Source organism: Syngnathus scovelli, chromosome 15 (genome assembly GCF_024217435.2).
Source record: "Syngnathus scovelli strain Florida chromosome 15, RoL_Ssco_1.2, whole genome shotgun sequence".
In the NCBI taxonomy this organism is placed as follows: Eukaryota; Metazoa; Chordata; class Actinopteri; order Syngnathiformes; family Syngnathidae; genus Syngnathus; species Syngnathus scovelli.
Genome location: NC_090861.1, coordinates 9,571,569 through 9,592,093, shown reverse-complemented (window position 1 = coordinate 9,592,093; position 20,525 = coordinate 9,571,569).

Sequence of the window (20,525 nt, the reverse complement as noted above, 5' to 3'; positions counted from 1 at the left end):
TATCTTATCTTTTGACTAATGCTAGACGCCAGTTTTTGATTACTACTGAACGCTCTGCACTGAGGGAAATAGTTTGCCTAACAAAGAAAAGATACGGTTGAATGAGGTACGACAGTGTATGTCCAAGATTGGAGAAGAATGTTCACAGGAAGGTCACGTGGAGATAAAACCAGCAGGTGCCAGAAGGAGCTACCGAAAGACTCGGCCAAAGATGATCGCCAAGGCCGAAAGACGGGAGGGAAGACAACAGCCCCCCTGTTAGGTTCAAAATCAGCAAAAGGATCAGCAGACAAAACCAGTGAGGCAGAATATTGAGTCTTTTCTCGCGAGGAGTGCATTCAGACTTACAGCAATCCGACTACACTAAAAATCTGTTTTACACTCCTCGCTCTTTTTATTTGGAATGCCCTACCCACAGTGTGAGACGATTAGCCCTTAAGGGGGGGGGGGAAAGAGATTATGGCTTCGTCTCGTAAGAAAAGAAACAAAAAGTAACGCACAAAGTGTTGCGTGCAGATATGGCTATATCAGCAAAACAGTTTAAGCGATATTCCGAGAGATAAAAAGAGAAAGTGACGTTCTTTAAGGAAGATCAGAAGGTTCATGACGCATTGTTTGACGTGTTGTTTTCACGATCTGTTCTGGTGGACGCTGAGCTGTCAGCAGCATCTTGTTTGACACAACCGTCATCTCGCCCCTGACCCAGCCGTAATCCTTCTGTTCTGTTGTACAAGATAAGAATAAGCAAGGCAAAGCAGCAAGCATACTGAACAGTAATGTTAGGGTTTTCCAGGTTATCTTTATCGTAGGATTATGTTGGAATGTAAACTATAATGATTAAATCAATCTTGTCTTGCCCTCACAATGCAGAGTAAGATGAAGTGGTTGCTTCCTCTGCTTGATTGACCAGCTGCAGGGGAAGCAATCAAAGTTGTTCTGTTTCCCACAACAGTGTAAAACACCCCCTGCTCTGATCTTATCAGAGGCCGGGGGTTCACCAAACCTGTCCACTCTCACCCCCACTCTGTTCCTCCTAATAAATATGCCCTTGCAGGGAGGAGACTTTTAGATTTCATTCCTGTAGCGAGTGATCTCTCCACCTGCAGGTGTCTAAAAGAACTTGCCTTGTCTCCCGTGTGGTTCTTGCAAAATAAGTTGGAGTGAGCAAATCTCTAACAAGTAATATTGTGAATAAGTACTCATTAGAGAACGCATGATAACATATATATATATACAATTTTTCTAACAATTCCCCCCTGTTTATCATAAGTTCTCGGGGACTAACTTATCACCCATATGGCCACTTCAAAAGATTTTCAGCCAAGGGATCACATTTCGCAAGAACTAATTTACACTTGGGAGGAAATCGAGTCTTAATCGTCAAAGCCAGAGTCACGAAACAAATCGGATAGGTTTACCACAATGGATTCGCTGACAGAGTCGTCACTAGAGAAAGAACTCCCGTCGATCGAAAGGTCATCCCTTTGGAGTAACGGAAAAGTCTCAGCTGGTGGAGAGATAGCAGTTGTAATTAGCTTATTAATTAAGGATCGGAGACAAGGAATGCAGCAACATCCACACAGGGTCAAAATGGCAGAGAAAACGGCAATGGAGACCAGAACCGAGGAAACCAGGGTGCGGTACTTTCCGAACACGTTCAACCAGTCGGTCCAAACCTCCGTGTTCACCCCACTGTGTTCCTTCATCCTCCCATTCAAGGTCCTCAGACCCTCAAGGCCCCGGGACAGGCTTCCGTCGGCTGCAGTATTATTTGGAATAAATGTGCAACATTGCTCACCAAACATGGCGCAGACACCGCCCTCTTTTGAGAGTAGCATGTCAAGGGCCATTCGATTCTGGAAAGCCATGAGGGAAGTAGCGGCCAGTTGGGAATGGACCGCCTTGAAACCCGCCTCGGTCCAGTTTCCAAGCCTCTGCACGTTGTAGTGGATGTAGTTAATCCTGTCAACATTTTTATTAAGAGTACACCACCAACACAGGGCGGATTCAAAACCAGCTGCTATCTGATTCACCAGCTTATACTCATCCGGTACTCCTCTAGGAACACCAATGGCGTCTATGTAAGTTGGATTAGCTGCGCCCTGCCATTCGGCGTTTCGCTTCGTTCTCGGCCAGTATTCGGGCACTACGGACTTAGCAAAATATGTTAGATCATAAGAGGACATTGGTATCAAATGAACAGGAAACAATAGGGTTACCAAAGCGCAAATTCCAGAGCTGTTTAAAGGCAACCTATCATAAAGTTTGTTACTATTACACCAAAACCAAATATCACTACGAGCAATGGGCAAAAAAGGGGCAGTGACATTGGTCATGGACTCACACCATGGAGTAGGTAGGGCGCCGAGCTTCTCACCAGTACCAGGTAATCTAATGCATGTAAAATTACCCTTATCTGCATCGGACGAAAAAAGGGGTTTATATTTTGTCATAGAGGCAACAGGGTAAACCTTATCCCATTTAAAACAATCATGAGTGGGTGAAATGGATGAGTTTAACATTAAAACAACAGCACACTTAGGAACTATATTTGCAGGTATGATTTTCAAAAGAGGTCTTGGACCCATACATGCAATGCCACTGGTGTTAGCCATTTTTGCGGCTTGCTCAGCCATAAGAAGCCAGTTGTTGGTTTGACCGCTTATTCCTGTGGAGGCCACAAAATAGCTGTCTACATCAGTGAGGAGCATACTTGTGATTTTTGCTCCCGCTGACAGGGTGTAATTATTTGTAACGGGACGGTCTGCGACCGACATTGTTCTATTAAGGCAAATAGCAATAGGAAAGTGGGGATCAATTCCAGAGGACCAAGCCCACAGTTGAAAACCCCAACAAGAAGTGTTAAAGTGGCATTTGGAGGACGAATTTGACCATCAGGGAGTGTAAGAGTCAAAAGGAGGCTTGTGCCCTGATTTTTAGCAAAGAACACAGCCTCTTCACTGGAACCAGAGGGCCAAAAATCTTGCGTTTGTGTGGTGACAAGGGTGCCCCAGTCGGTGCTAACCGGGTGACCAGTTAAATACCACCAATATCCGAGGCATTTATCCCCAGAAGTGGGGTGACCATTTCGAAAACCCTTCAAACTTTTCATTGGTAAAATAATAGAAGAAGATGTATTAGGAGCCACAGTAAACATTAATGAGTTATTGTAAGTCCAAGACAAAAGCCATGGTACGCAAGTTGGAACGCGGACGGTTTCTGGTGTACAAACAACATGATCGAAAGAGGATTTTTTGTTGCGCTTATGTCTAGCAATTTTTCCCCATGAGCCGTATTGATTAGAATCAGTGTTGGTAGTTGCCTGAGAGAAGAATGTTCGAGGCTCATGGTACTCCATCTCTCCAAATAAAATAACCCCCGAAAAAAATACAATGGTAACACAAACCAGCAAAAGCAACCAAAAACACATGGCAGACTTTGCGCAGGCCACAGCCGGATTAAAGTACTCACCAAATGACTCTCTAATGCTCATGTTTTTGGATCTCCTCAGAGTCAACACCCTGAGCTTCGGGTTGGTGTCTTGGAAATTGGCTTCTGCTAGCTTTCGTGTCAACCCTGGATCTTGGCACCAGGATCGGGCACTATTACCAGACTTTGCTCACCTTCCGTACTTAGGTTGGGTCTGCGGAGATCACCTTTTTACAATAAGATAAATGCAGAAAACAAATAAATGCAGAAAAAACAATATTCTTTCCCTTCACATTTATGTAATTGGATATAAACCATATGTATTGTCTGAAGCGGATACAATGGAGTCGGGAACTTTCCTCTCTGAGGTCTTAAATTGCCTCGTGAAAAAGCTGCAAAACCGTATGTCGTATAAATAGCTTCAACTTGTTTCACCATACCCCCCGTCGAGACATGGGTGACCCCATGACTCGAAATAGCAGCCCATTTGAACAAGTTACGAGGCAAGATAGGTTTGCCCAAAGGTCACACAAAAAGACCATCAGTGTTTTTAGTTGCACCCCGTTTTTCCCAAGAGAGTCGTTCCTGGAAGGGGCTCTGAGACTGCATGTCAAGCAACACATCAGGGGAGATGTGTGACATCGAATCATGATCAGTGAGAGACGAGAGGACATGGAGCAGGCCTTCTGCAGCGGCCTTAGCGGATTTGTCAGCAAAAGCATTACCAAGAGAAACAGGATCAGATCTTGCAGTGTGAGCAGCACATTTGCAAACAGCCACCTTTAAAGGTAGCTGGACAGCGTCCAAAAGTTGAGTTAGTAATGTGGAATGGGTGACGGGTTTCCCTGTAGAAGTTATCATGCCACGGTTGCTCCACTGCTGAGCAAAAACGTGCACTGTAGCAAAAGCATACTGACTATCAGTCCAGATAGTGACGGACTTGTTTGCAAACAATTTGCAGGCCCCAATCAAAGCAATGAGCTCAGCGGCCTGTGCTGACATATAGGATGGCAGTTTAGCAGCCTCCAAGACTTCGTCGGCAGTAACAATGGCATACCCAGTAAGGGTCACTCCAGAATCATTTTTCTTAGAAGACCCATCAACAAAAACCACATCACCATCTGGCGTATCTTCCAAATCAGGCCGAGCCTTTGCAATCTGTTGGGCAGCATCGACACAATCATGGAATTCACCGTCGTCAGGAAGGGGAATGAGAGTGGCAGGATTGAGTGTCGTGCATCTTTCAACGGTCAGGTGCGGCTGAGACAGCAATGTAGCCATGCAAGAAAGATGACGTGCGGGCGACAGAAAAGTCACTCACTCAATCAATCAATCTGACAATCAATCAATCAATCAATCAATCAATCAATCAATCAATCAATCAATCAATCAATCACACAGGTGTTAACTAATTTGTAATTATATTGCAAGCAATTCCTAATCCTACTTTACCTTTGTATAAGGCACAGGTGTCAAATTGTGCTTCATATTCATGTCATTACTCGAATTGCAAATTATCTTCCCTCTTAATAATGTTGTAAGTTTAAATATTAGACCAGTTTGTATTTGTCTGATTTGAAAGCGAGTTACTCGTCAGCTTGTTTTGCAACTCCCACAATATGAGGCGCTCACACATCTACTCGGGTATGACAGTCATACCGGCCCTCCAAAAGAAGCCATGACTACACCGCGGCCCTTGAACAAATGAGTTTGACACCCCTGGCACAAGGGATAGCCTTCTCATTGATCAATCGCGTATCTTAAATCATGCTTTTCCTCCTTTGAAGCGACTATGTACTTCAAACCCAAACGGCACCATTTTATAGGGAAAAATTTGTCGAATTTATTCGTTGTCGACATAATACTGGTCGCAAATTTGCATGTAGAGCATTTTTGAGTTGTTGATCATAGACATCAGTTGAACACTCTTTCTGGTCTGTGTCTAAAGTCTTCAAACAACTTATCTTGTTTTTGTTTAGTTCGGCCAATGTCTGTGTAATTTGCTCTACGTTGGAATTTTATTTTTATCCTGCCCAATAGTTGGTCAATTCGTATTTGTAATGGCACCCTGTTATATTCCAATGGACGGCCCTGGAGATCAAAAGGACTCCAGGTGCCTTTAACGCTTGCCCAATGTTTGGTTAAGGATGCCATGAAAACCTGTTGTACTTCATCACCTCTCAAATTACAGGAAGCAATGAGTTGTTTAATTTGGGGTACAAAGACGGAAAGGATGGTTCGCTTTGCCGTGCCACAACATCTGTCTTTGTAATTTGATCATTTTTCTCATCTTCATTCATCACATTCTTAGCTGCGATTCTTAAGCGAGCTCGCGCTGACACTGTGTCATCATCTTCCTGTCTGTGCAACAGCAAGTTCTTTTTTATCTTTTCTTCGTCTTCCTTATCTTTCACTTTTCCTCTCATCTGGGAAAACGAGAATGTAATTTTGCTTTTTAATTTTTAATTTTAAGTCTTGCAAAATTGCTATATCCTTACTGCACCGAGATAAACTGTTAAACATATCTTTAAACAAAAACAATCTATGCTCCTGCAGAGACTCTTCAAAATGGGACCCAAATGTCAGATTACAAATCAAACCTCCTCCTTCACTCTCACATTTTTTGATAGAACAGTCTACTTAGCTAGACACTGTCATATCATACTAAATAATGGCCTGCAAATTAAATATAATGTTGTTGCTGTGGTCCCTCAAAACATGTGACTAGAATTTGGACAATTACTAACCCCCATCAATTGATAAATTATCTCCTCACTAAAGTCCTAGCCTGTTAACCTATCTGCATCAAGAAGACATTTGCAATGCAGGGGATTAGAGAATAATAATAACACCATTGATTTCTAATCATTAACCTAATTTTATCCAGTTCTACAATGTATGTTTTCTCTTACTCTCACATTTTTATGAGGGTTGGGCACTCTCCTCGTCGGATAAGTTTCTGCCCACAACCGTCATATTATTCTATAATTTCTAATTTTTACATTTAACAATGCAAATCTGATAAACCATTGTCTAGCACACCGTTTTCGTGCACCAATTTAGCGCAATTCCAACCTTTATAACGAACTGATACACAAAGACAAACATACACAGAAACAAACACACGGGCCCACAACATAGACATGACAATCTTCCCAGCTGATAACAAGGGTGGGGGGAGCAACTGAAGTGCGGAGAGCCTCGCCACCGCCACGTCGCATAATGCAACCACCTCTGTCCAAAATATGCATTTGTCAAGATATTTTATATTTTCGGTGTCGACCCCTTGCATTTTAATTCATGTCGGGGTAGCGGCTTTTGTTTGCTATTTGATTTTCCCATGGTTTATTTCTCTAAATTTCAGAGTTGGCAATTCGAATGGCACCTACAGTGTCCTAAAGCCAATTTAATTCACAGGACAGTGGTAAAATATTCAGTGGTAAGTCTCCTTTCCTCTCCTTCCACACAAAGCCACTGTCTACAATCCTGTTTTATATAAAGGAGAGCTCAAATGAGATCACTCTCAGTCAAACCATACACACACACACACAATGCGCACTCTTATCGTCTCACAGGCAAGCAGGGGAGTCCGCCCTCCCGTGGATTTTAACAAACTCTTTAACCTTCCTATACTAAGAAAAAACTTATTTTTGCCTTATTCTTAAAGTAGATATAAAACCTATCTTTTCATGGATAAAGAAGCCAAACCAGCTAAACAAGAGTTAAGAAAAACACCACAGATGGCAGCAGAAAGCTAACACATTAGGAAGGTTAAGTTAGGAGGCCCCACGACACCTCAGCGGAATTTAACTGCTCCAAATTACCTGTACTTCTTTAGAAAACAGATGGGTCCGCTCTCCCATGGAATTTAACTGACTTATCAGTCAGGGGACTCCATCATCCCAGCGGAATTTACTGTTTCTAATTGCACTTGATAGGGTCTAGAATTGTCAAGGTTTTAAGTGACCTCTTGTCACTGCACTTTCATTACTTTCAACAGAATCAAGATTCGTACTCACAGTCTGCTGGGCCTTCTCCTCGGATGATCTCGTCAACCACTCCGGCGTCCAGCTGACTGATCGAGTCAGCCCCGTGAAAAGGGTTTCCTCTATATGCCTTGGCCAAGGACTTGTCCTGGGTCGAAAAGTCAGCAGGAATCCCGAAATAGGTCTATTGAGACCCCGGAACGAGCCCCCAAAAATCTGTTAGGTTCAAAATCAGCAAAAGGATCAGCAGACAAAACCAGTGAGGCAGAATATTGAGTCTTTTCTCGCGAGGAGTGCATTCAGACTTACAGCAATCCGACTACACTAAAAATCTGTTTTACACTCCTCGCTCTTTTTATTTGGAATGCCCTACCCACAGTGTGAGACGATTAGCCCTTAAGGGGGGGGGAAAGAGATTGTGGCTTCGTCTCGTAAGAAAAGAAACAAAAAGTAACGCACAAAGTGTTGCGTGCAGATATGGCTATATCAGCAAAACAGTTTAAGCGATATTCCGAGAGATAAAAAGAGAAAGTGACGTTCTTTAAGGAAGATCAGAAGGTTCATGACGCATTGTTTGACGTGTTGTTTTCACGATCTGTTCTGGTGGACGCTGAGCTGTCAGCAGCATCTTGTTTGACACAACCGTCATCTCGCCCCTGACCCAGCCGTAATCCTTCTGTTCTGTTGTACAAGATAAGAATAAGCAAGGCAAAGCAGCAAGCATACTGAACAGTAATATTGTGAATAAGTACTCATTAGAGAACGCATGATAACATATATATACAATTTTTCTAACACCCCCTCCACACACACACACCAACAGCCCCCCACCTACACACCGAATCGCCCATAACCAGCACCACTCCCATGGAAGCAGACTCTCCTTCGAACTTGCCCCACCCCGAAGACTCATCGCCCATCAATGTGCTACTGAATATAAAACTGATCTAACAACCTTGGACTTTGCCTTTTCTGAATGGAGACTTTCCGCTCTTGAAGGGCCCAGCGCTGTATTGTACTTTCCTGAAAACAGAGTGTTAGAGATTTGCTCACTCCAACTTATTTTGCAAGAACCAAACAGGAGACAAGCAAGTTCTTTTAGACACCTGCAGGTGGAGAGTCCATTCGTCGCTGTCTGAACAGCGATTATCGAATGAAGTCTGACTCAGGCCTCGTGCAGGAGCATTTTTATTGAGAGAAACAGAGTGGGGGTTGAGAGTGGGGGTCAGAGTAGACAAATGGCCGAAGCCCCTGGCTGATCAAAGCACAGCAGGGGGTCCTTCACGATGTTGTGTGAACAAAACAACTTTGATTGCTTCCTCTGCAGCTAGTCAATCAGTTCAAAAGATCTTAGCACTTTGTTCTACTACTTTTGTTAAGACAGGACAAGCGAGTTTAATTATTACAGGTTACATTCCAACATAATCATAGGATCAAACTAACCTGAAAACCCTAACACAGAGCTTTTTGAACAAGAATTGTGATTGAACTCAACCAATCTGTCTAAGTCTAATTTCTGCTTCAGTGTCTTTGCATTTTCCTAAATCTGAAGAAATTAAACGAGCACGCAGTGAGTAAATTGGATAACAGGTGATTGGCAAAGGCTTTTGCCGTGAGGCGCTCCCTAAATTGTGGACAAAATCCAACAGTTCCCTTCACCTGGTGTCAACCAGGTGTAAGGAGCCCTGGCACATTACAATCCACAAAACAGTATGAGCTCACAAAACAATATGGAAATGAAATGACATGTCCACTGACCGCTAAACAGTCAAACTGCGTTAACATGATGTTAATATGTGATGAATTAAAGTAATACAGCATGTGGTCATTTGATAAAGTAATGAAAGACATAGTAAGCTGGGATCACTGCCCAGGGCCTGCTGTCCATCCAAGATCTTTATGTCCACTTCACCGTCCTCAGAGTCTCTTCCCAGGCCCCGGTCAGCGTCCAAGAGTTCTGCAATAATTGGTAGCTACTGCCAGTATTGAACAATGACAACAGCACAAAACCTTGAGTTGCAATGAAAAAAGGAAAAAAGCAGCTATGCCCAGCGTAGGCCGGAAGTCCTCCTGCCCCCCTTTGGTCACCCCTCGTAAACGACATCTCCATAAGCAGTCGTCAGCAAACAAATTCTTCTCCTCTGGGGTTGTTTGGGGGCACGGGGACGATGGGTGGTCATCATCTCCTCGAAGTACTCAATAGAACCTCCGAGCGTTCCCGGCATCTACTCCTATGATCCAGAGGCCCACGTGATCCTTAAAACAAACAAACAAACAAACAAACAAACAAACAAACAAACAAACAAACAAACAAACAAACAAACAAACACTCCCCCCAGGAGTTATGAATTATCCCCCTTATTCCTCGTCTTGCTGTCAGTCTCGCAAGATTCCTCTTGTAGCAGAGTAACTGCTAGCCGTTCAAGGTAGCCTTTCCTGCTGCAGCTGTCACTGTCTGAAGTCCTGTCAATCGCGTCTCGGCAATCACTCTTTCCCAGTCCAAATACTAATTTTCTCTCCAAATTTCCTCTTTGATTTAGGTTTTTTTTTTCTCAATATCGTCAAATTGGTACCAGTCTCGTCAGTTTTGTCCAACCAATTTGTGTATGTACCTTATCTTCGTCGAAATGTGTTCTTAAATACTTTCCCTTTAATAGCAGCTTTAATGCATTCATATGTTAAGAAATTTTCCCTATTCCTTGTTTCTGATCCAGTTTCCTATTTTATTTAATTACCTTCCAAACATTTGTTGCCTATTGTGCTGCAGTCTAATCCCTACTGGCTGTATGAGTTGTCGTCATTCATGCTTTTCCGTTGATAGACCTTAACCCTTACTGTCGCTAGGTTGTTACCACGCTTTGCTTCCATTCCAGATTGTTATCTCCCATTGACTTTGCTTTCGAGATGCTTCTTCTGCTCCTTCCATCACTGCCTGTTGAATTCTGGCACGTCCTGTTAAAGCCTCGAAAACAAATGAATCCAAAAAAACATTGAATGTGACAATTAAATTTTATATCTACTTACTCATTCAAACGTAACCCCACCCCCCTTTGACACATTCACCCAATGTGTCATTAGGCATCCAAAAAGGAACCGGCAAATGTCCTACCACATCATCATATGTCTTGCAGCCAGTCCTGTCGAACCTTGCACTCATCCAGGATCGTCATCCCCAAGTTCCTGAAAATTGACTGTGCACCTCACACTCGGCAATACCAACAACGGACACTTGTACTCACAAAACTACACAGGCATCGAGTATCTGCTAAATGAAAATCGACACACAATGAATCATGGTGCACGGGGATTCTGTCCTGAAAATCATCAATCATCATAAAAATCAAAAGGGTTAGGGTTAACATTTTCACGTGAATTCAACATAAACTTTCCAAGACTGCAATCGACAGCCTGCAAAAGTAATACAAGTTATAAAACAACCAGCAATCTGCTCCTCGGCTGGCGGTTGATGCTGCAATAAGTCAAGTGACACACAGAAACAAAGCCAAGCTCGCACTTGCCACAAGCAAGCTTAAGTTTCAAATGTATGCTTGTCATCTACATAGTCTGTCACCCTGTCGGGTGAGTCCACGTTTGTCATGTCATATCGTCCATCGTCCTAATGTTTGATATTAGTCCTGTCTTGTCCATCCGTGTTGCTGAATTCGGCCTTCTCCATGAACTATTTTGCTGTTCATGGTGCCTCAGATTAACCATCAACTGTCAGTCATCACTCTTGGGTGTTCCTGTCTCAGGTGAGAGGAATCTTACCCTCAACTGTGACCCTTTCATACCAACTCCAAAATACTTTGGCCTTTCACACTGCTCCCGACACACACTCATTCCTAACCGCACAAATGCCACTCCATTTGTTTCTATCAATCATACCACAACAAACAAATTTAATATGTGTAAGTGTTGGAATAATTTTAAGTGAAGCTTTGGCCTGCCAGACCTGGAGGCCTCGCCTTTACGAGTTTATCTTTCCTTTTATCTAGGTTCTTCCTTTTTAGTGATAGGGATGTCTTTTGATCCCTGTCAGCCATTTGTATCCTTCCTGTCCTTATGTTGTCTGTGTGTTTTGGTTCCCGTAAGAGGCCTTCACTAACAATGAGCAGGGCTTATTTGCATAGGTGACATGTTCTTTTTTTGATTCACAGGAACTTCATTCCTTTTATATAGGTGTAGGTTTGGTTCATAGATTGTAGTTTATCAGACCTGTTTTTCTTTGTTAAGGGTTACATACAGTTAGAAGTAGTTGCATAAAAGTTATCCCATATTTATTCAATGTTTGTTTAAGGAACTGCATACCGGTTACCTCACGTTTGCTTAATGTGTGTTGAAATGTTTAGGACAAGTTACTTATTATTATTATGTGTTAATTTACCAAGTAGATAAAGTTAGCAAAGGTCTAGTTGCATTTGTTCCACAGCAAAGCGGCAATCAACATGCTTCAGTCGAGAACGAGCCAGCCAACTGTGAGGGAAGACGGCTGGGGACGGCCTCTGCGGGGGGTCACGAGCCAACAGCGAAGTGCTAATTCACACCACACTACATTCTTTTGCTAATCAGCGTTGCTACAGACACAATCCCCCCTCCCTTTAGTGTAGCAACGCCTCTGTAACCAGGGCAACCATAACATTAAAAAGAGGGGCACGTGGAGTAAGGACTCAGAACTGATGGAGGTTGTAACTGAGATTGCTTTCTCTATCGTTCTCCTCGCGAGTAAACCTGTTCTGGTTGTCTTCTCCTCTTCATTCCAGCGAGTGATTTAATGTCTAATCGTATTTAGACCCAACAGTAAGTGAGCAGGCAATCAGTGAATATTAACAGTAACCCTTCATTTCCGGATGTTCTTCCCAATTAAATATTTCCTACATTCGTACCTCACCTTTACCGTAAAATTGCCAAATCAATGCCTAAAAAATTCAGTCATTTCCACTGTTGAGCATGTTCATAGGTGAGAATGGGGAACGAAGCAGCCTCAGATGGTCCCTAAATAATTTTGTCCTAATCCATCGTTCTGATCGAGCAGCCGGGTAAAGATACTCCTACAGTCTACTCCACCATGTTATTTTCACTTTGCCATATTAAGGCATTTGTTATTCGAGTCCTATCATATTTGTCATCGCGTTCACTATCACTTGGTGTGACTCTTAACAGTATTAGTAGTAGCAGTATTATTGTTAACTGTCAAAAGGTTTCATGGCTGTTATTCCTTGATTTTATCGGACTTGTTTGACACCAGAATTTCCCTGTGAGGTGTGATTAACTTCTAATTTATTAATTAGCTCCATTGAACGATCTAATCACCTCTTGACTGCATCCTAATGGGTCCTAATGCCCTATTTTCCCTTCTCCAAAGTGTCAATGACTAAATGTCTAATCGTTAAGCTGGATGGGCTAAATGTGATTCTACTCTTATTTCTTACAGTGTTAGCCTATCTGTTTTATCCAAATTTAATCTCTGACTATGATGCTTTTCCTTTTTCTGTAACAGCTCAGTGGCCTAGTAGTAGAGTGTCCGCCCTGAGACTGGAAGGTTGTGGGTTCAAACCCCGGCCGGGTCATACCAAAGACTATAAAAATGGGACCCATTGCCTCCCTGCTTGGCACTCAGCATTAAGGGTTGGAATTGGGGGGTTAGATCACCAAATGATTCCCGAGCGCGGCACCGCTGCTGCTCACTGCTCCCCTCTCCCCCAGGGGATGGATCAAAATCACATGAGGAAGGGTTAAATGCAGAGGACAAATTTCGCCACACCCAGATGTGTGTGTGACGATGATCATTGGGACTTGACTTAACTTAACACTACACATTTTGCTCCTTATTTCTTTATACGTCTTTATTTATCAAGACTCCTCAGTGGTGTCAAACTCAGTGCCCAAGCAAGCTTCCCTCCACTCTGACCCAAGCTCCACCAGTTTTGATAACGTCTCAGCAGCTTGATGCATCTTTCAGGTCTCATGTGTCTTTCGCCGCACCTCATTGTCAAGTTGTTGTCTTTGGTTGTAGTCTCAGAGTCAACTCATCTCTCACTCATCTCGGGATCGAGTTTCAGAGTAACTGATGACCACTGAAAGAGACAGACTGGGATACCAAACTTAAATATCGTCTCCCCATATGCCATTAATTTCATAGTGCCTTTTGTTAATCAAACTTCAAATTCTACTATTATCGACAATGTAATACACTTGAGAAAGACGGCGCCTTTCCTTCATGAGCTCTCGGATGTCTTATGATGGACCTCATTTGAGCCATTTTAAATTGGCAGATTACCCCAAACTTAAATTGCCAGTCTTAACTGTGATTTCTCTCGATTATACTGCAATTTCCAGAAGCTCATTCTATTTTCAGGCTACATTCTATCGTTTGTTTTTCCTAACTTTGATTTGATGCCATCCTCTTTATTACCTTTCCTGATTTGAGCCTTCAATTTCTGATAAAGTTTCCAAATTGTGCATAGCATCATCTCCATTTTGACCTAAGTATTAATGGTGTTATGCTCACTTTACAGATATTACCGAATTATCTTGAATCTTTCATTCACTGCCACGACATTGAAGGCCATTTCTCAGCTGTTCACTTTCCCCATGCTCATGTTATTCGAATCTAGGATGTGGTTTTCATTTGAATTTCTCACTTTTGGACCTCTAAATTGCTCCTATCGTTAATTTATTTGTACCGAGTAGACTTTCACAAGGGTATGAAGAGAACCAACAGTTTACTTCCAAATCTAATATCTCCTCGTTGGCATCTCCTCCTCTATTTTGGACTTACTGCTTTTGACCTGTGAGTCTTGTTACATAGGCGCTGGTAGCCCTTGTCGAGCCAAAATTTATGAGCAGGCTCTCCGTGAATACGATTCAGTTCTATGTCTAAATCCAGAGAATTCCTTTAATTCTAGCTGGCGCTGTGGCCCTCACTTGATACCTCTCTTGCGCTCATAAATTAGTCTTCACCTGTTAGATGGCTGTTAAACATTCATTCTAAGTTCAGTCTGTGTCTCTTTGTCCTGGAGCCAACGGATGCATCCGCTGTGTCGGGTTTTTTATGTAAACAGAAAATCTGAAATGTTAATGCGAGTCCCAAAGAAACAAGGCCGTAGCAATAACTTGTTTTCAATTTTCTCATCCTTTCAACAATTTAAATTAACAAGTTGTGGTTGTCTTTAAACAATTTCCCATTTCCCTCAGAATGCTAAAAGGAGCATCAGCTGGCTCTAGGGTCCCTCATTATTTACGAGGGGACCACACTCCTCTCGACATACCTACATACTCATCTATATTGGTGTCGTATTGCTTAACATACGCATGCTTCTTGTTTCTCTTGTTAGACAGCTATGGGACATTAATTATCATGGGTTGCAGTTACCTCAGGACCTCCACTGTTGGTCATGCATTCTTTTGCCCCTCTCGCTACCAGCAAGGTAGACCCCTAAAATGGGCACAACTCCGGCCCTGCACGCGGCCCCGACGTCGCTCGAGCGGGGAGGGCCCAGCCCTGAAACATGGTGAGCAGATACAGGTTGGCCATCCTGCCGCCCCCGGTGCTGGATCCCCCTCCCACACGCGCAGCGCAGGCGGGCACGCGCCCCAGAGCACCGAGAAGCACACTATCCTATCCATTCCAATGGTTTCTTCTACAAGCACGCTCACTCACACGCACTCAAGAGCACACACACACACACTTACTCACGATCGCACACACGCGCACACACACACGCTCACATACACACACCCATGGGTACACTCACACACACACACACACACACAGATCCCACACGTCTCTGCACGCGCAAATACTCACAAACAAAGAAGACAGAGCAGGATTCGAAACCATTCCACGTTTTGCTGCTTGCCAACTGCGGCTATGCAGTTTGGTGTTTAACAGTGCAGATATGCACTAACAAATACGCACGTCTTACTTAACTTTCGTTTCGTTTCTAATAGCGCTTTATATTTTCCCCTTTATTTTCTGCAGAATTTAACTTAAGTGTGCACACAAATTACTTTTCCATCATGGTATACCAATCCTTGCACTCCGAGGCCACGTTTTCCCTTTTTCACACAGAGGGATTTTCTCTACACACAAAAGCCGTCCAAACGCGGTCTGTACAGGCTCAAATTTATCAAACTTTGACAGACGTGCATGCTATTATAATACGTCCCCATAGAGGAATCGAACCGCAAGCAGATCGTATCAGCTTAATCAATATTCAAAAAACAGTTTTACCTGGGGGCCTCTTACACCAGCATTTAAATTGACAAGCCTTATAACTCACATACACCTCTAATTCGATCAGTGCCCAAACGACGTGGCTTCGCGCGCATCATTCTCTTCGGCCCACAGGTCCCTGACCTGGCCGGATATTTCCCCATCCACTCTCACGGTACGGATGCCAAGGTTGCGCTCGTTCCTATTGGCCAAACGCGGTCAACGCAACCTCCCTTTTTCGTTGGACTTTGGCAGAGACTAGCACGGCCACCGAACATCTCGACAATCGCACTTGGCGCTTGCAGTGTCCCGGCTTGCCCCAGGAATTTTCCGTCTGGGAGCTAGGTGGTGTGATCTATCTCTTGTCACAACATAGTTCAATCGTACCTGTGTTTCCGCCACAATCACACAGCTAAAATTTCGATCCTCCGCGGGACCATTGAAACGACTAATTTCCACTATTTTCTTCTTGTGACAGACGACCAGCGTTGTTCTCGACAACCTGTCCTGTTTCACATTCGCCCTCCCTAGGGCGTTTATTTCTTCTCGTTTATCATTCTCACAAGACATGCCATTCACTCGTGCAATCCCCAAAACGTTTTGTTACTGTTCCCTTTTTATTTATTGTTTTTTATTTATTTTTTCTGTTTTTATTTTACTTTTCTTTCGCTGTCTCTATTTGGGCCACTCCCCCTTCAAAAGTCGCATTATGACGGCTTTTGACTAGGAGAGACAACTTTCCCTGGAGCCCGCCGTGGCCCCATCAGATCCGTTTACCTGCCCTCCGTGTGGGGGACAACGCTCCCTCCCCCCCTTTCCAAGAGCGAGCATGCTGCGGCGACTTTGAGTGCACGCAACTCACCTCAAAACAGGTCGTCGGCCGGCCGCTGGATGCTCGCGGAGAGAGCGGACCGGACGGTCCCCTGGAGAACACGAATCCTGTTTGTGACGCCAAAAATGTGGTATATGGTTTTAGTTGCTTCGCTGGTCTCCAAAAAACACTCGGTGGTCGGTGGCTGTCTCCAGACAAATAAGCACTTCAGAGACCACGGCTGATTGGGAAAAGATTTTATTCAACCGATGTCAGAGTGAAGTCTTTCCACAAAGTTGAGTGGCCCAAGGCTTGGATGTAAAAAAGCCTCCCCCAAAAGAGAGAGCGAGCGAGAGCGAGCGAGAGCGAGCGAGAGCGAGTGAGCCCGCGCTAGCGCGAGCCCCCCCTGGAACGAACGAACCCCCGCTGGAACGAGCCCCCGCTGGAACGAACGAACGACCCCCCCTCTTGTCAGGTCCGTAGCTTTTATACCTGACAAGAAGCTGATGTCACGGCTTTGGATAACAGCTGTAGTTTTCAATCTACTAGTTTACTTCAGTCCTAAAAAGGAGATCTTGACCAGCGCTGTTGGTGATGGACGACAACAGCCACTTTACCTTATTATAGGATTGCACACATTGCTGAAACTGAATTCTCCCTGGTCACGGACAACTGGCCCTTCTATCTTCTACTAAGTACTTATACACTACTGAAACTAAAGCTTCTCTGTACAGCAAATATAGTTTGATAGTCTTACTGCTACTCGTGGAAATTTCGTTCCCCCCTATCCCACGGTGACAAGACATGGCCCACAACAGACAAACAAGTATAACAACAGCGTGCTGAATAAATAATGAATAAATAACACAATAAATAAATAAATAAATAAATAAATAAATAAATAAATAAATAAATAAATAAATAAATAAGAGCAGCAAAAAAGGAGCAAGTGCGCGTACAGCAGACATTCAAGAAAATAGCGCAACAGTGCCGCACGCTACGCAGAAGGGGGTAGCGAGTTCAGGGTCCTAACAGCCTGGTGAAAGAAGCTGTTGGCGAGTCTGGTGGTGCGGGAGCGCAGGCTCCTGTACCTCTTCCCAGAGGGCAGAAGGTCAAACAAAGAGTGAGCCGGGTGACTCACATCTCTCGCAATCGAGGTTGCCTTGCGGGCGAGATGGGAAGTGTAAATGTCCTTCAGGGAGGGGAGCGAAGCACCAATAATCTTACCAGCCGTATTCACTATGCGCTGCAGGGCCTTCAAGTTCTGTTCAGTGCAGTTACCACCCCAGACAGCGATGCAACTGGTGAGGACGCTCTCAACGGTGCCACGGTAGAATGTAGACAGGACTGCCTGAGGAGCACATGCACGCCTGAGCTTCCGCAGGAAGTACAGGCGGCGCTGAGCTTTCTTTGTCAGTGACGAGGTGTTTGCGGACCAGGAGAGGTCCTCACTGATGTGCACCCCCAGGAACTTGGTGCAGCTCACCCACTCCACCACAGCACCATCGATGATCAGCGGCAGGTGTTTTGTGTGACCCTTCCGGAAGTCAACAACGATTTCCTTGGTCTTGTTGACGTTCAGCAGGAGGTTGTTGTCCCTGCACCACGTGGTCAGAAGGTCAACTTCCGACCTGTACCGAGTCTCGTCGCCCTTCGTGATGAGACCCACCAGAGTCGTGTCGTCAGCAAACTTCACTATGCGGTTGTCGCTGTAGGTCGCAGTGCAATCATGCGTCAGCAGGGTGAAGAGCAATGGACTGAGCACGCAGCCCTGGGGGGCCCCCGTGCTCAGCGTGATGCTGGCGGAGATTTTGTCGCCAACACGCACCACCTGAGGCCTCTGACAGAGGAAGTCCAGTAGCCAGTTGCAGAGGGAGGTACTGAGGCCCAGCTCGTCGAGTTTGCAGATGAGTCGCTGCGGCACAATGGTGTTGAAGGCAGATCTGAAGTCCACAACCAGCAACCTCACATAAGAGTCCTTTCTCTCCAGGTGTGTGAGGGCCGAGTGGAGGGCAGAGCAGATGGCATCCTCAGAGGACCGCTTGATACGGTACGCGAACTGGAAAGGGTCAATGGCGGGAGGGAGAACGGATTTGATGTGCTCCATGACAAGCCGCTCAAAGCACTTCATGATGATGGGCGTCAGTGCCACGGGGCGGTAGTCATTGAAGCAGGACGGTGCAGGTTTCTTCGGCACAGGAACGATGGTGGCAGCCTTGAAACACGAGGGGACGATGGCCTGCTGCAGGGAAACGTTAAAGATGTCCGTGAAGACACCCGACAGCTCCCCAGCGCAGTCCTTCAGCGCTCGACCCGGGATGTTGTCAGGGCCCGCCGCCTTACGGGTGTCAATAGCGGCAAGCGCCCTCCTCACACCGTCGGCAGAGAGGCGCAGGGGCTGCTCGTGTGGGGGGGGAGTGTTCTTCAGCAGGTAAGTGCTGTTCTGGGCGTCGAAGCGAGCAAAGAAGCGGTTCAGATCGTTCAGCAGACGGACGTCGCCCTCACAGCTCCTCAGCGCGGGCTTGTAGTCTGTCATGGTCTGAATGCCCCGCCAAAGGCTACGTGCGTCCTTGCTGTCCTTGAAGTGGGTGGAGACCTTGCACGAGAACGCCTTCTTCGCTTCTTTGATGCCTCGGGACAGGTCGGCCCTCGCTGTCCTCAAGCCAGCCTCATCCCCCGCTCTGAAAGCCTTGTCCCTGGCCCTCAGCAGTCTGAGGACAGCCCCTGTCAGCCACGGCTTCCAGTTCGCTTGAGTGACGACGGATTTCGAGCAAGTCACATCATCGATGCACTTCGTGATGTAAGTAGAGTCAGTAATAGAGGTAATAGAGTCAGTATACTCCTCTATGTCCGTCCGATCGTTGTAGATGGCTGCCTGCTTAAACAAGTCCCAGTCAGTGGTGTCAAAGCAGTCACGAAGTGCATCGGAGGCACCCTCAGGCCACACCCGAACCCGCCTCCGAACCGGCCTGGATGCCTTCACCAATTGTCTGTATGCAATTGTCTATTTGTATCCCTAAAATAGACGTCTATTAGTCTGTAGACCTAAAATAGACGTCTAAATTAGGTCTATGTGTAGACCTAAAGTAGACGTCTAAATTACGTCTACATATAGACCTAATATAGACGTCGATCAGGTTACAGAAATAACCACACTTCACCCGGATCAATGGTCGTATACAACAAAGCAATGCAACCTCTGTTCATTATTTATACAACCTACAGCTGGTTTAGCGTTTATTATTTCATATTTAATGGATTTAAATTTGTCGTCTATTTTAGGTCTACATATAGTGAAGGAATGAGGTCGAAATACAAAAAGTCCTGCCTCGCTACAAAAACAGATATGCTCAAACCTCATTGAATAAAGTACATAAGCAGACAAGTATATTCACATATTAAATAAATAAAAGAAACATTTTAAGCATATAATTATACCTACACACCAAATCAATAAAGAAGACATAACTAGACATTTTTGATAAGTGGTGATGAGAAAGGTTTTTATAACTTTATGATCTGATATATTTCTGAGGACTTTGAAATAACAAATGACTTTTGATATATTGCCTAAATAGCTTAATGACCCTTAAGGAACTGTGGAATGCATGCCTGATGTTTTTTCTCTGAATCATGGACACGGCCAGAGTCGTCTTGACCGTTCAGTACTTGATTGTATCTTATGTTTTGACTAATGCTAGCCGGCAGTTTTTGTTTACTACTGAATGCTCTGCACAGAGGGAAATAGTTCGCCTAACAAAGAAAAGATACGGTTGAATGAGGTACGACAGTGTATGTCCAAGATTGGAGAAGAATGTTCACAGGAAGGTCACGTGGAGATAAAACCAGCAGGTGCCAGAAGGAGCCACCCAAAGACTCGGCCAAAGATGATCGCCAAGGCCGAAAGACGGGACGGAAGACAACAGCCCCCCTCCACACACACATACCAACAGCCCCCCACCTACACACCGAATCGCCCATAACCAGCACCACTCCCATGGAAGCAGACTCTCCTTCGAACTTGCCCCACCCCGAAGACTCATCGCCCATCAATCCCGGCCCACAATGTGCTACTGAATATAAA